This window comes from Lissotriton vulgaris, chromosome 1_1, assembly GCF_964263255.1.
Source record: "Lissotriton vulgaris chromosome 1_1, aLisVul1.2, whole genome shotgun sequence".
Lineage (NCBI taxonomy): Eukaryota > Metazoa > Chordata > Amphibia > Caudata > Salamandridae > Lissotriton > Lissotriton vulgaris.
The window spans coordinates 1,325,727,570-1,325,743,104 of NC_141685.1; the positions used below are offsets into that span (position 1 = coordinate 1,325,727,570).

Genomic DNA, 15,535 nt, shown 5'->3' on the forward strand with positions numbered 1-15,535 from the left:
CAGTAAATCGTACTTCCTCTTGTTTCCTGATTGGGTGCTGCTAGTTATTGGTGGTGGCTTGGAATTAGCTCTTTTTAAAGTGCAGTCTATATTTTGGATTTCCTACAGAGATTTCAGTTGTTTCTTGATTAGTTGCTTCTAGTGAGTAAAGCGGGGTTGGGATTGGCAATTTATAGTTGCATCCACAGACCTACTGTCAACAAGAAGTCCCATTTATGTGTGTGGGACATCTGTGGTTGGGATGTGGTTCCTGCCTGAGTGCTTGCTTGTAGGAAAGGTACTGGACGGGATCATAAGTCCTTCTAGTGGGTGGAAGGTAGTTGCTAGTGCAGCCGTCTCCAACCTTTTCTCTAAGAAGAATAGTTGCTTCCAGAATGGTTGCTTCTAATTAGTTTTGATGGTTTGATCTATAAAGTATTTCCTTTGGGTCGGAAATTGTGCATGTAGGACTGTCTTAAAATGTACTTTGCATTGCTTCCTAATTGTACACATCTAGTAACTGATGCTGGCTACAGATTAGCTCTTTATGGTTCTTCCTGTAAGGGGGATCTCCTGTGGATAGTACTTAGTACTGCTTTCTTATTGGTTGTTTGTAGTGAGAGGCTATGGCTTAGCTCTGTCTAGTCGTTGTTTTGGATGGAACGTCCTGTTCCTTCCAGAGTAGTTGCTTTCAGTGACTGAAGTTGTCTTGGGAATCACTCTTTATGAGGCATACTCGATGAGGTTCTTTTTGTCTCCACTTTCGTTGCTTCAAGTTACTAGTGTTGACATTGAATTGCCTCTGAAGTCCTTCCTGTGGGAGGGACTTTGTATTGGCAGGAATTATTTTTGTTTTAGTGAGTGGTACTTGCTTGACTTGTATATATTCCTTCCAATGGACAGGACTTCCTGTGGAAAGGGGGTTCCTGGTAGTTTGCATCTAGTGACTGGTGAATTAGCTCTGCATTTTCTTTCATGTGGGTGGGACTTCCCATTACTTCCTAACAGTTTTTTTAGTGAGTGAATTTGGCTTGTTATTGTCTGTTTTTAGGTTTCCTATGGGTGGGAGTTTGTCTTTGATCTTTCTGATTCTTCCCCTAAAGTTGTGTCCAGTGATTGCTGATTGGTGACTGGATATAAAACCTAATTATTAGATTTGTGAAATGGGGGGCGGGGGGGGGGTATTTACTGCACCCGGATAGAGGAATTTAAATGGTATGGAAAATACACCTCATTGCAGAACATTTTTTTCTGCACTAATTTCATCAAATCTTTCCTGTACATTTTTCCCAGATAAATGAAGCAGCTTGACCTGTGAAATCTGTCAGCGTTAATGTAACTTCGTGTGGTAAGGACTTCCTTTAATTTGTAGTGGTTAGTGCTGGTATGACTCTATATAGTGCTTCCTGCTGGAAGGACTTTCTGTGGAAATGGCTTCCTAGTTTTTATAGCACATACTGTGGATGAAACTTATATTCAATAAGACTTCCTATTGCCTTATGCTTGATTGGTTCAAATGAGTAGTGTTTGGGTTGGGACTGGGTCTCTATGAGATTACTTGTGAGCAGAAATTGCTGTGGTTGACGTGTCTTGATTGATTGCTTCTAACCAATGGTGTTGACTTTGGTTTGGCTCTTTGTGGCCCTGTGTAGGGTTGGGAACTGAGAGTGAAACATACTTCCTACTGCGTCCTTATCACGTGCAGTGAGCGGTGCTGGCTCTAATCCTTCCTATAGGTAGAACTTAATATGAGCAGGACCTTGTGATCTGTCTCAATGCGTTTGTGCCTACTGAATGTTCCTGACTGGGTTCTTTGAAGTCATTTCAATTGGTCTACGTCTACCTGTGCATGAGACTTCGTGATTGCTTGCCTCTAATAAACACTGGATGAGACTTCTTTATTGGTTGTTTCCACTGAGCATGTCTGAAAGCTCACTGTATTGCCTCTTTGCAATGACGCCTCTTTGTTTGTTGGTGAAGATAGTGGTAGCTTTGTCTGTCTGCGTGTGTGCCATACGTTCTTTGCTACTGTGTGCATTAACTCTAAAACAAGCATAGGAAATGCAATAGGTCTTGCATTTGTTTGAGTTAAAGCTATTGGCATTGTTAATAGCAATGCTTTTTACATCTACTTCACAGGAGCCATTCAAAATTACCTGGTACCTACTAGGTGCTTGGTGTTATCCTATCTCCTCAGCTTCACAACGTGGCTGGAAAGACAATGAGGAAGCACTGTAACAAAACAGCATTTTAAATCTTCACCAACTAAAGGTGGATACCTACAGTGTGTATTTCTGACTTTTCCCTGCATATTAACATTACTACGTACATAAGTATACATGGCAGTTTTAATAGAGCTAATGGACGAACTGACAATTCTCTCAACGTTCACGGCAATGTACTAATCGGGCTGCAGACAATAAAACGTGCATCTGGACCAGTCATCCTTGACATACAACCACACATCACATACACAACAACAACCAATCAAGTTTAGGTGATTTCTTTGGCCACACAAATGTACACCGTGCACACAAAGCATCCTAAGATGAGGAAGTAACATAAAAGGTGAAATGAAACCAAGACACAATTTTCCTGGTCAAATCTAAAGTGCTTAGAAAAAAGGATTTGAAACACAGTTACTTCACACATTAGTTGATGTAAAGCATCTACTCTAGCACAATCACTTGCCCCATTCTGTGAAAAAAAAATCATGTACAATTCTTCCAGTCAGGCACTTTTTTTACAAACATTAATGTGTGAGAGAGATACGTGGTAACTTCTAGAAGCATTCTTAAGAATAAGCAGCCACCACGCTCCTCTTTTCTGGGGAAAGGGGCCCGGGGCATTAATGAGTCAGGTTCCCTTAATGAATATTCAGCAGTTATTATGTTCTTCCCACCAACAGTTAAACAGATGTGAAACCTAAGCATCTGTACAGTCAGACGAAGCATCACAGATTGCACAACTGTGCTCTGCTGTTATCCCAAACCCACACGAGGCGGGAATAGTGGAAGTTGTATTGCATGATGAATGCCTGCATACGGCACAGGCAAGAACCAGCCTCCAAGCGGCAATTGAGCAAGGTGAAGGAGCTGGGCAGGGGAGTACATTTCACATGAGCAGAGCTGCATTACATCAATTCTTCATATTCCACACACGCATCGGGCAACATTTCTTTCAATCCTTGCCAGAAATGGAAGTGTGAGCTGCGCAAAATAATCTCTAAAAACAAGATATACGCCGCCATAATTACATGTAAAAAAAACCAAAACAACGATTTGGGCGAGCTGCGGGGCCCGTGCCGCGAGTGTGTGTGGCCCCATTGTGAAAGTACGCATAGAGCGCTGCAAATACCAAAAAAAAGCTGCCACCATTGCTAAAGATGGCTTCCCCCCAGTGCTCTTTAGATTAATTAAGCAAAGAGTTCTGCTGAAGAGCTAATGCAAGCAATACCATAAGGACACACGTAAAAGGTCCAGTCCTAATGGGAGTTTACAAAAGAAGACAGGGAGGTACTAGGACTAATAAGCCTATTAACTAATCAAAAGCCAACATTTGCAAAGGACAGTCACAGCAGCCAATTGAAAAGATGGGCGAGAGTGGGCGAGTCTTCAAGTCCATACCTGAATACAGCATGCCTCGCAGAGCAGTGCATGTGCTCCCCAGGCTCGGCCTAAAAAGTATTTGCTTGTTCAAGACTGGTGGGCAGAGTGATGCAGGCTTCTAAGGAGGGGGACTCACTTGTAGTGTAGTTCCTATATTCCCAATAGGCTCTGCGCATTGGAATAAGATATCCTATAGATTAGACGTAGGACTAAGGTCAACTAGGTCTCTATCGAATATACTAAACTTAATTGTGAGTGTGCCAGCTAACTCAGAGGTCACTAGAAACTTTCTTGACTACACAGGAAGGGATGCGTTTCTGACAACTGCATAAACATGACAACTTGATTTCCCAAGAATAAGAATACAGCTCTCAGAGTCGCGGAAACAATAGATAAGTATTTCATTCAGTCAATCATGCATGCTTCGTTTCTACAGAGTTGCAGAGAAATAGAGGGACGGGCGTTTTCTATAAAAGGTTCATTGAACAGTCTTCTTTCTCATGCAAGAGAAGTGAACTGCTACAATTGTTATGCAGACTGCAAAGTATGATGCGTACAGCGAGAATAGTATTATAAAATAATACTGTAAGAGCATTGTATGGTTTCTAAGCCATATAAAAATACATACATAAATACACAAGCTAAAATACTCAATTGGTGCTTCTAAAATACGCCTACCCCAATGTACCTAACCTAAGTCTAGTGCAAGGGAAGAAATAAGTATTGTGTAGCATAGGTTTAGTTCTTTTTTGCCAAGAATCTACCAAAGGTTTCTCTAGGTTCTAATCAGCTCCATACCTTAGTTTAGAATGAAGGAGGTCTGGTATCTCTGTCTCTGGACTCAATTTCCCAACACCCCTCAAGGAGAGCTTGGAAACACTGGAGCTGGATTCTCGCCAGGAGTAGAGCAGCTTCTTGATCAGTGCATCAGCTGGAGAGTCGGCTTCCTTCAGCACTTGCTGTAGCGAGCTGCGTTGGGCAAGTAGGTTGTCGATCTGCTCCGAGCCACTGTAGTTTGCTATAGCAAGTGAAGGTATGTTTATACCTTGAAGGTGTTTAGGAATGCCATAGTTTGACGTAAAGTCGGGCATATGAATGTCATAATGAACCCCTTGGGAATAGTTGTTCATTGTAAAACTGAGTTATTGGAGAAATCAATATTCAAGCAAGGGGAAGTCCCTGACTGCTTAAGCTGGTTTTCCAAGAATTTGTTGTGACGTCTAGTACAGGTGGAAGTAGCCATGCCTGTATTTGGGTAGCATGGGCTATGCCTAAATAAGGGCTTGAATTCTATGCCTATATAAGGGAATGTGAATTGTACCTATTTAAGGGAATTCATCAGAAAAATTCACTCGGAGCCTAAAACGCCACACAACACACTGACGTCTATGGAAAAGTTTATTTTTTCAAATAGGTCTTTACGTGCCCGATCCCAAACATCAGTTGTTCTTCCACTCCACTTTGCATTCTGGTACGTGCATTTCTGAATTTATGACAGGTTTGTGGTGGATTCAACACAACTACAAGTACCAGAAAAGTGAAAAAACACTTGGCCTACATATTGTGCTAATCGAACACGGACCCGACAAAAGTGTGAAGTCTTTTGGAGGGGTAAGAAGTTACTAAGAGAGTTGAATGGTGTGTGACTGAGCTGAAATGTTTATGCTGAAGTCCCAATAACTGGTAAGCCCCAAAAAAAGGATATTTTAGCTTTCACAGCCCGTTAGTGATGCAATAGTGGATTTGTCAACAGACAGAGACCTTTGGACAGCGGTGCGCACCGTGCAAGAGGTCAGCTTACACAGAGACCTGTATTTGGTATTCTAGGACGTCGAAATGTCCATTCGGCATTTCTTGGGTCACATCACACCTCTTACTCAATCTCCAATTGTGCCTTTGATTTCACACTACGATTATCCTGTGCCTTTTACAGGCATTTTTTAAATCTAGAACTGGTTTCCATTTTGCTGTCAGCCTTCACTTACGTTTTCTACCCTTTGTGGGCAGACCTGCATATGTTTCCATCTTCTCCCACGTGTGATATAAATATACCATAATTGGCATTTGTGCCGCTTTCTTATCTCTAGACTAACTATATAAACACCTCTGCTAGATCTGTTTTTATTTTCCTAACAGCACTTGTTTGCTGGTGTTTGAGCCCCTATATTTTCAATGTTTAAAATAAAACTACAAGTCAAAAAATGCATCGGTCTGTTGCATAAAAAGCCAGGGCTAGCTGAAGCTGTCAAATGTAATGCACAGATGCTCGGCAGCCATTTGCTAACTAGGTCGGAAATCCTTGCATGGGAAATTTTTACATTTCCGGAAGGCCGTATTAAATGTACACAATTAGTTCAGCTCTCCCGTGAAATTCACCCTGTTTGGTCAGAACTCCTTGGTAGGGTGTGCAGAGGTTGTATTTTTTACTGCTAGCACAATTTCAGATTTTTGTAATTCGTTAAATTTGCAAACTTTGCAGGGGTCTCTAATCTTCTCTGTAATAAGAGCTACTTATGTTCAACAACTTGATTTCCCAAGAATAAGAATACAGCTCTCAGAGTCGCGGAAACAATAGATAAGTATTTCATTCAGTCAATCAGGCATGCTTCGTTTCTACAGAGTTGCAGAGAAATAGAGAGACGGGTGTTTTCTATAAAAGGTTCATTGAACAGTCTTCTTTCTCATGCAAGAGAAGTGAACTGCTACAATTGTTATGCAGACTGCAAAGTATGATGCGTACAGCGAGAATAGTATTATAAAATAATACTGTAAGAGCATTGTATGGTTTCTAAGCCATATAAAAATACATACATAAATACACAAGCTAAAATACTCAATTGGTGCTTCTAAAATACGCCTACCCCAATGTACCTAACCTAAGTCTAGTGCAAGGGAAGAAGTAAGTATTGTGTAGCATAGGTTTAGTTCTTTTTTGCCAAGAATCTACCAAAGGTTTCTCTAGGTTCTAATCAGCTCTGTAATAAGAGCTACTTATGTTCAGTGAAAATTAGTCGAGCTACTAGTAATGTTCGTGTTGTAATAGTGAACATATCAGACACAATTGCATTAAAGATTGTCAGTACAGATCACCTCAGTGGATCAGCCAGGGCTGCTAACAATAATGTAAAACAAGCTTTGTCAATTTTTAATGCCTCCACGTGGGCAACACATAAGAGCCGTTGGTGCAATGCCTGTGTCTCCAAGGTAATAAAGGAGTAATAAGCTTCACGAATGCTGCATGTTTTATCACACATAGCAGTTCAAATATATTTTGCAAATTCAACCATTTTTCTTCAAACATCAGGTTCTGAAAAAAGTTCTAAAAACACTCACAAATGTCATCTTGAATACACACTTTTTAGTTTTTTACACATATATTATTAAACCAAGTAAGATTCTAGTTTAATAGGCTGGGGTGCACAAAGGAGAGCTACCAGCAGTTCACAGGCTACTCGTTGGAAGAGCCTATTTTAGGGGTTGCCTTCACCCAAAGAACGTTTTTTTCTGTATTGCATCAATACATGTTTCTCTAATCGTACTTAGCCAAGCGGGGACATGTGTACAGAATTTTTCAATAAAAGTTTACCTTTTGAAAATATTTTCTGGTAACAATGCCAAAGGTTTTTCAGAATGTTTTTTCTGCCAGTCTAACTTTTACTGTGATATATGTGCACAATGGATTTGCGCAGCAGAAGTGCATTAACCTGAAATACAGTTTATGCCGAACTATTTTGATTTTCACATGGCAAAGCAGGCTCAAGACGGATTTGCATACGACTGGGTTCTAACTGGGGTGGCGTGGTGAGCAAAAGAAGGATGGGTTCAACCAGATCTCTTGACTGGAGGTGAATGTTTGATTTGTTTAGCATCTGTCCATCATTTGTTTGATGTTTCGAATGAAAAAACAGACAGGTTATGTAGGTCACAAAGGTGTTGGCAGGTGGTGGTGACCATCAAAACGTAGGCAAAACCTCCAACAGGAGGCTATTCAAGTGCCAGCAGGTGGACTTTATCACAAATCTTGGGCAAGTTAACCAAAACTTTTGATAAGAAGTAGCACAGGTGCCTACTTGTGCCTACGACCACACGGAAATGGACAAAACACAATCGAGTCATTGTGCTCCAGGGTGTTTTGAGATACTTTACTTCAACTACTTGTGCTGCTTCTTGGACTTATCAGAAATCCCTAAGCAGCCCTCTTCCCATCCATACTACCGGGACTGTGCTCCAACTTCACTGACACCATGATGAACTTTGTCACACCCACTGCCCTAAGCGCTAGCCATTATATTCTACTTAAAGTCCTGAACTTCCATTTGGAAGATCACACCGATTCCAACTCAAAAACATTCATCAAAGACCTTGGAAGCCTGGGACTCTCTTAATGAGTAAAGGGACATGTCGACAGATCTCTGACGCTATTTTGACCACCCTTGACATCATCAGAGTCGACAAGCCCGCTCACAGTTTCCTGGAAAGACAATGCCCTTATCAAGTTCAGGATCTCTTTGTCACTCCAACACACGTTCCACTGCTTGACCAGTGCACCAAAAATGGAATAGCATCACTGACAACGAATGAAATACCGTTCTCCATATGCACCAACCCGAACACAGCAAATATCTTCCCAAAGCTATCAAGAACTTCAAAAAATTGGATCACCTCACTTGCCAACTCCCTGTCCCCACTCAAACACAGCAATATATAGGCCCCAGGTCAGTTGGTACACAGAGGAACCCAAACTGATGAAGAGCCACTGCAAACAACTGTGGCTTTATTATGTTTAGAGCATACTTTCCCTGTTTGTGCCCGGCACACCTTAAAACAGATGCGGCATGCGCAAACAAGGAAAGTTTGCCCTATTACATAGAATGCACAGCCCTCAGGGCAGCCGTGAAGTTGTGCTGCCCTGGGAGCAGCACATTCAAGTGAAATAGAGAGCAGCTTTAAAGCAGCTGCTCTGTGTTTCACAGTGCAGGCGGCAACTCTCCTGCACCTATAAAGGGGATTAGAGATCCCCTAGCTGGCAGTCGGGTTGCAGTAGATGATTGCACCCGCCTGCACAGGGATGTTTGGTGGGGTCCATAGGACCCCCTTTCCCACCTCCAGAGGGCTGCTATCAGGGGGTGCACTGACACTGCACCAGCTATTAAATGGTGCACTGTCAGTGCACCTCCTGAGAGCTTTTTTGCCTCTGCGCTCACATCTGTAGTACAGCGAAGGTGCAGAGGCAAAGGGATTCCCTCATTTGCATGGGGCCGCGTCCCTATGCAAATGAGGGAACACACTCTTGAGGAAATGATGGCACTGTATGTGCACCAGCGCTTACAGTATTACAGAAGGGGTCGCACAAGCGTCTGCGGCCCTTCTGTAATACCAAAGTGCCCTGGGGTGTGCATAGCGGGCCAAGCTCCCGTTGAGCTTCTGTGGCACCTTGTGTAATACGGCCCCAGGAGTGCATATGGAGAATTAGCCAGGACAATGCAGACAGGAGCACATTCAAATCTGCCCTGCAACACTACCCCCAAACGATCTGGACCACCAAACGCAGTAAACAACTTTTACAATTCAACCAATATTTGTGGGGTATTTCTTCAGCGCGACGTTCGCTCCGGAGGGAGCATCTTGGCGCTGGGGATCCCAAATGAGCCATTCCAGGAAGAGTTAGATGGAAGCTTTGGCGGAAGCGTCAGAGAGATTAAAGATCCATGTCTTTAGAAGCTTTCTAAAGGGTTTTTCCTGGGTTTGTTGTCTGAGGGTTTTAGGCAGTTTGTTCCAAGCTTTAGTTGCAAGGAAACTGAGGGTCTTCCCACCCTTCGTTTTCAGATTGTATTTGGACGGAAGGATGAGGTTGTCGTGGGTCGAACGAAGGTGACGGCTAGGCACGTAATGGGGAAAGCGTTTGGTGAGGTATTTAGGGCCTGTTTTGTTGTAGGCACGAAAGGCTATAATCAGGATTTTGAAGAGAATCCTCTTGTGAAGGGGGAGCCAGTGAAGTGAACGAAGTGCTGCAGAGATAGAGGATCTGCATGACAGGCCCAGGACAAGACGGGCAGCAGTGTGAAGTACGCTCTGCAGTTTTAGGATGGTGCTCTTTTTGGCGCCTGCGAGCAAACCGTTGCAGTAGTCCAGTAGTCCAATACATCGCACTACCCTTACAACACAGTCATTACATCGCAACATCCTTTACATCCCATGTCACTACAAAGCAGGCATTAAACGCATACTATTACAACGCATACCATTGGAGTTAGAATAGTAATTTTTAACCTCTACACTATCCAACTCTTACCCTACTGTTGCACCCCCTGGAGTTAGAATAGTAATTGTTACCCTTACACTATCCAAAACTTACCCTACTGTTGCACCCCCTGGAGCTATAATAGTAATTATTACCCCTATACTATCCAATACTTACCTTAAATGCAATGTAATGGTATGTGTTGTAATGGTATGCGTTGTAAAGGTAGTATGCGATGTAATGGAATGCGTTGTAAAGGTAGTTTTAAAAAAATGTGATGTAGTGTCATGCGATGTAATGGAATGCGTTGTAGTGGATGTTGCGATGTAAAAATTGCATTGTAAGTGCATGCGTTGTAAATGTATGCGTTATAACGTCATACATTCCCAAACTCACCACTCTGGTGGACCACATCGATGTCAGCACAAGCAGAAGCAAATAAATATTCATCATTTTGAAGGATTTCACCTCCCCAGTGACAACCTTCAACTCGGTCAGCCCCTTACAGAACTTCTGCAACAAGCTCTCTCTATTTTTCAGCAATAATATCAGTACCATTTACAGCAACTTCAACCTCCAACAGGACCCTACTCACTTCCTCATACACCACAGAACCTTGATAACCTCATGTCCATCATCACCACAGAAGAACCAAATGCCACAGTGAAATCCATCCACTCACGGGCCCCAACGGACCTCTGCCCCTAAAACCCATACTCCAGAGGACTGCAATCTTGGCACATCATGCTCACACCCATTCTGAATGCCTCTATCTCTTCAGCGACCTTTGCAGACACTTGGATTCACGCAACTGTCCCTCATTGCTGAAGACGTCCTCTGTTGACCCTTCAGCACTCTCCAACTACAGACCAATCTCCCTGCTACCATTCCCGCCCAAGGCCTTACTGAATATCTTCACAGCCATCATCATACAAATCTTTATTCGGACTAAAAATCCATGAACGAATCACAGAATAAGGTACAATAAAATTCTGTAAAATACAGATCAATAGCACAATAAATCATCATAAATAAAAAAAAAAGTTAAACTATACGGCATCAGGTCTATAAATAGGGGTGATGCTCCATCTGGGGGACATTGTTATAAATATATATGATGTTCAGTGTTATATAAAAACATCTAATATAGGGGTGTTAGGGTTAATCATAGTCTATCAGCCTCAACCAGGTCGCCTAACAATATCGTACTTTCTTTACAGTTTGTGCAGGTTTGCAGTGCAAAATAATGACACATGCTTAAATCGCAATATGTAAATCCTTCAAGGTCCAGATGCGATATCAAAAAGACAGGACCTATGCAATAGTGCAAAAAATGCGGCTTATATTTCAAATAAGATGCAAAAATAAAATCAACAATCATTAATATAAATATTGGTAGATGTATACGGATCACAATCAAGATCAGCTCATTACTCAACCTCATACGTTAGAGCTTCCAAATATGAATAAGATTTCCTCCTGTTTTTTTTTTTTGTAAACTCTTTATTCGTGACTGTTACAGGATGACATACATTTCTGTACATTTTCTTATCATATCACACATCAGTCTTTTCCATTTTCTTAACCATTAATTTTTGGGAGCAGAACATTTCAATTATGAGTTGCTTGTCATAACATTCCCCGGATGTTTCCCATGTATGCTCTGTAAACTCCATAATCATGTCTTTCATAAGTGTCATACCCCAACTGTCCCCCCCTCCCCGTCCGCCCACCCCCTGTCTCCTGGTCGTTCTCACTTGTACACTCCACATCCCGGGCCAAGGTGGCTCTGTCTATCTGGAATTTGTTAAAAGCTCTAGGTCTGGTCTAGCCCTTGTGAGTTGCACTGGTGCCCGTGATCCTCGGCCCCCTCCCACTACACATGTGAGTTCACCCCACCGGGTCTCCTGAACTGTCCAGGTCTGCCTCTTCCAGTTCTATCAACATTAAGTCCCATTCCTGTGCTATAGGATATTTGCGAAGGCCCTTGCTCTCCTCGTCCCGCAGTGCCGCGGATTCTGCTTTGCCCCATTTCAGCAAGCCGCTTCGCCACATTTCTATCTGCGGAGCCCTGGGCGACTTCCATCTCATAGTGAGCACCCTGATCGCCAACACTAGTGCCAGATCCATAAATTTCAATTGTGCCTTGCCTGTCTTGGGCCGTTTCTTGTTCCCTAGTAGGCAGGGTAATGCTCCCTCAGGGATCCGGAGTGTTGTTATAGAGTGCAGCGTGTGTTTGATCGTTCCCCAGTAAGTATGTAACTTCGGGCATGTCCACAGCATGTGGAGAATATGTGCCTCGTCTTGGTGACATCTCGGGCAGCAGTGTGCAGTGGCAGGGAACATCCTATGTAGTCTCTGGGGTGTAAGGTAAGCACTATGGAGGATCATGGCCTGTATGAACTGAAACTTAACATTCCTAGATACCCTTCTATGATGGCCTAGAATAATTTTCCACTCCCCGTCCGTTATGTTTTCACCCGAGTTTGTAATCCAGGTCTCCCTGAGTGTAGTGATCGGCGAAGGTACATGTTCCCTGATACCAACATACAGCCATTTTACTAGGTGTCCCCCCGTGCCCATATAATACAAGAGGTGTACTAATTCATGTTGTTCTGGTTTCGTACGTTGTGGGGCCCAAGCCCGCCGCACGTAGTGCGTCACCGAGGCGTGTATAAGCGTGAAGGCGCTCCCGTGGCTTGCACAAACGAGGTGTGGTCCAGCATGGTGTCGTCGCCGAACAGGTCTCCCATTCTGTCCACCCCAGTCTCCGTCCAGGGACGTAGTCTGCGCTGTGTTAGAGTCCCCTGTGGTGTCGGGAGTCCCAGTAGAGGTATATTGTCCGCGTATGGAGAGGTCCCAGTCGAGTATGACAGTGCTTTCTTCCAGCAAGTCAGGGCCACATGCAGGAGGGGGTGGCAGCCTCTGGGGATCCTAGCATTGGGCAAGAGGAGAGAGTGTAGTTCTCCACGTGCTAATTTGTCCGTCATGTAAGCGATCTCATGCAAGTCCCTGGCCGCCACCCATCGGGTCAACTATTGGAGCTGGCTAGCATAGTAGTAACTTCGTAGGTCTGGCACTCCCAGGCCGCCCCGTCTGGTGTTCAGTTGCAGTTTTTTAAGGCTGATCCGTCTTCTCCCCGAACCCCATATGAGGTTGACCAGTAATGTATTTAGTGTGGTGAAAATCTGACGCGGGAGCATGACCGGCAGGTTTACAAAATAATACAGTATGCGGGGGAGCAGGACCATCTTCGAGACCGCCACTCGTCCCATTACCGATAGGGGTAGGGACGTCCAGAAGCCTATGCTACCTCGTAGGCCAGTAAGGCCTTACGGATATTACCGTCAATCTAGGCCTCCGGGTCCCGGTAGACCTGTATTCCGAGATATTTAAACGTGGTCGGCGCCACTTGGATTTCATAGGCCCCGAACTGTATGTGGGGGGGCTGTTGGCCATCTCGGAAGAAGAAACCTAGGGACTTTCCCGGATTTATAGCCAGTCCAGATATGATCTCAAAGCGTCTGAAGATAGTCGCCAGGGACGAGTGGTCCCCTCGCAGGTTCCGGAGAAACACCAAGATGTCATCGGCATATATTGAGACCATGTGGTTGGTGCCTTCCACCGGTATGCCTTCCTCCGCAGCTCTATTGCGAAGCGCAATAGCCAGGGGTTCCAGCGTCAGCACAACCAGTAGTGCCGACAGTGGGCAGCCCTGTCGGGTGCCCCTATGGACTTCATAACTGTCCGATGTGTGTCTTCCCGTGCGTGCCCTAGCCGTCGGACCTGTGTTCAGTAAGCGGATCCATTTTATAAGGGCTTCCGGGAAACCACAGCGATGCAGGACTTCGAACATGAAGTTCCACGTCAGGGAATCAAACGCCTGACGGAGGTCTAGGGCTATACAGCCAGCATGTGGTAAGTTGTGAGGTGTAGTTGTCATGAGGGCGTGGAGTCGCCTCGAATTCTGGGAGGTACTCCTCTCTGGGAGGAAGCCACATTGATCAGTATGGATCAGGCCAGGGAGGTGGTGTTGGATCCGCATGGCAATAGCCTTACTAAGGATCTCATACTCCGTGGAGAGCATGGAGAGGGGCCTGTAGTTACCTACATCTTGAGTGTCCCTACCGGGTTTCGGGATAGAAATCACCAAGGCCTGCATGGTGGTAGCCGGGAGATGGCCAGCCTCGTACGCGGTGTTGAATATTTTCTCCAGGACGGGGGCCAGCACATAAGCATATGTTTGATAAAACTCCCCTGGCAGGCCATCCATGCCCGGGGGTTTGCCCCGGTTAAGTGAATGGATTGCTATCTTTATTTCCTGCTGTGTTATAGGCCCGGCTAGAGCCGTCTGGATTCCCGGGGCCAGCACTGGGAGCGTTAGTTCTTCTAGGAATTCCGTCATTTCGTCCCTGGCATCTACAGAGGGGGGAGCATAGAGGTTCTCCAGGTGAGTCTTAAATACAGTGTTAATTCCCAGTTGAGTGTGCACCTGTTCGCCCGCTGCATTCCGATAGACGTTATTGTAGGGCTCTCAGGGGCATCCCGTACCAGCCGGGCAAGCAGAGCGCCGGATCTATCCACCTCCGTCTGTTGGCGTTTCAAATAGGCCCCATAGTCCATCACTCTCAGGGTCTCTAGTAATTCAGCATGTTCGATATTACACTGCTGTAGATCAGCTTTTCGGCCAGGGTCCTGCCCTACCGCATTTTCAAGGTCACGCAAGCGCTTTTCCACCTCGCATAGCTTACCATGGATCTCCTGTCTGGCTCCCACCAGGCGGCCTATAGCAGCCCCCCGTATTACAGTTTTCATTGCATCCCATACCACTAGGTTCGAGGACGCAGAGTCCCAGTTTGTATCGAAGTAACCAGTTAAGGCGTCAGCTATATGTGATCGAAACGGGCCATCCGCGAGCAGCACAGGGTTAAGCCTCCAGGTAGGGACTGGTGAGGGCACTCTACCCCAGTGTAGGTCAAGCGCTAGCGGCCGGTGGTCTGAGAACGTTTTAGCAAGGTAATCTGATGTGGCGCATCTAGTCGCGACAGAGTTGGAGCACACAAACCTATCTAGTCTGGTATGCAGGTTGTGTACAGGGGAGTAGCATGAGTATTCTTTGTGTGTCGGGTGCAGTGTGCGCCAGATGTCAGCCAACCCCCAACCCTGGAGCCATGTCCCAAACAATTCTGACAGTTTATGTATTCCCGCCGCCTGAAGGGGGGGGGGTGTGATCTGTCAAGGGTCACATCTAAGATCATGTTCCAGTCACCTCCCAAGATCCAGGAGACGTCCACCCAGTCCGCCAACGCCCGGCCCACTGCAGTAAGGAACCTATCTTGGTCAAAATTCGGGGCATAGATGCTGCCCAGCACTACCACCTCCCCGTCCAGGGTGCCCCTCACTAACACATAGCGCCCCTGTTCGTCAGTCCGTCTCTCCAGTTCCACAAATGGAGTACCGTGGCGCACCCATATCGTGGCTCCCATGGAGAAGGCAGAGTATGTTGTAGAGAATATAGTACCCCTCCATTTCCTCCGTAGTAGGAGTGCCTCGGAGTGTGTCATGTGTGACTCCTGTAGGAACACTATATGTGCCTTTTGTCGTAGCAAGAAAGCATGCACTCTGTGTCTCTTCTGCACTGCCCCCAGCCCTCTCACATTCCAGGTGACCAGCCTATACTTTCCTTGTACGTCAGCCATAACCCCGT

The 15,535-nt window shown here is 45.1% G+C and overlaps 1 protein-coding gene across 2 annotated transcripts in view; it reads right to left on the bottom strand.

Moving 5' to 3' along the window:
• LOC147749095 (retinol dehydrogenase 16-like) overlaps positions 1–15,535 on the bottom strand; it is a 142,958-nt gene that overhangs the window by 100,702 nt on the left and 26,721 nt on the right. Inside the window, exon 2 of one of the 2 annotated variants that reach the window (XM_086966082.1) lies at positions 2,147–2,189. The exons of the other annotated variant lie outside the window; for it this stretch is intronic. The gene's annotated coding sequence lies outside the window, so the exon portion shown is untranslated. The remainder of the gene's footprint in view (positions 1–2,146; positions 2,190–15,535) is intronic. 2 annotated transcript variants of the gene reach the window in all.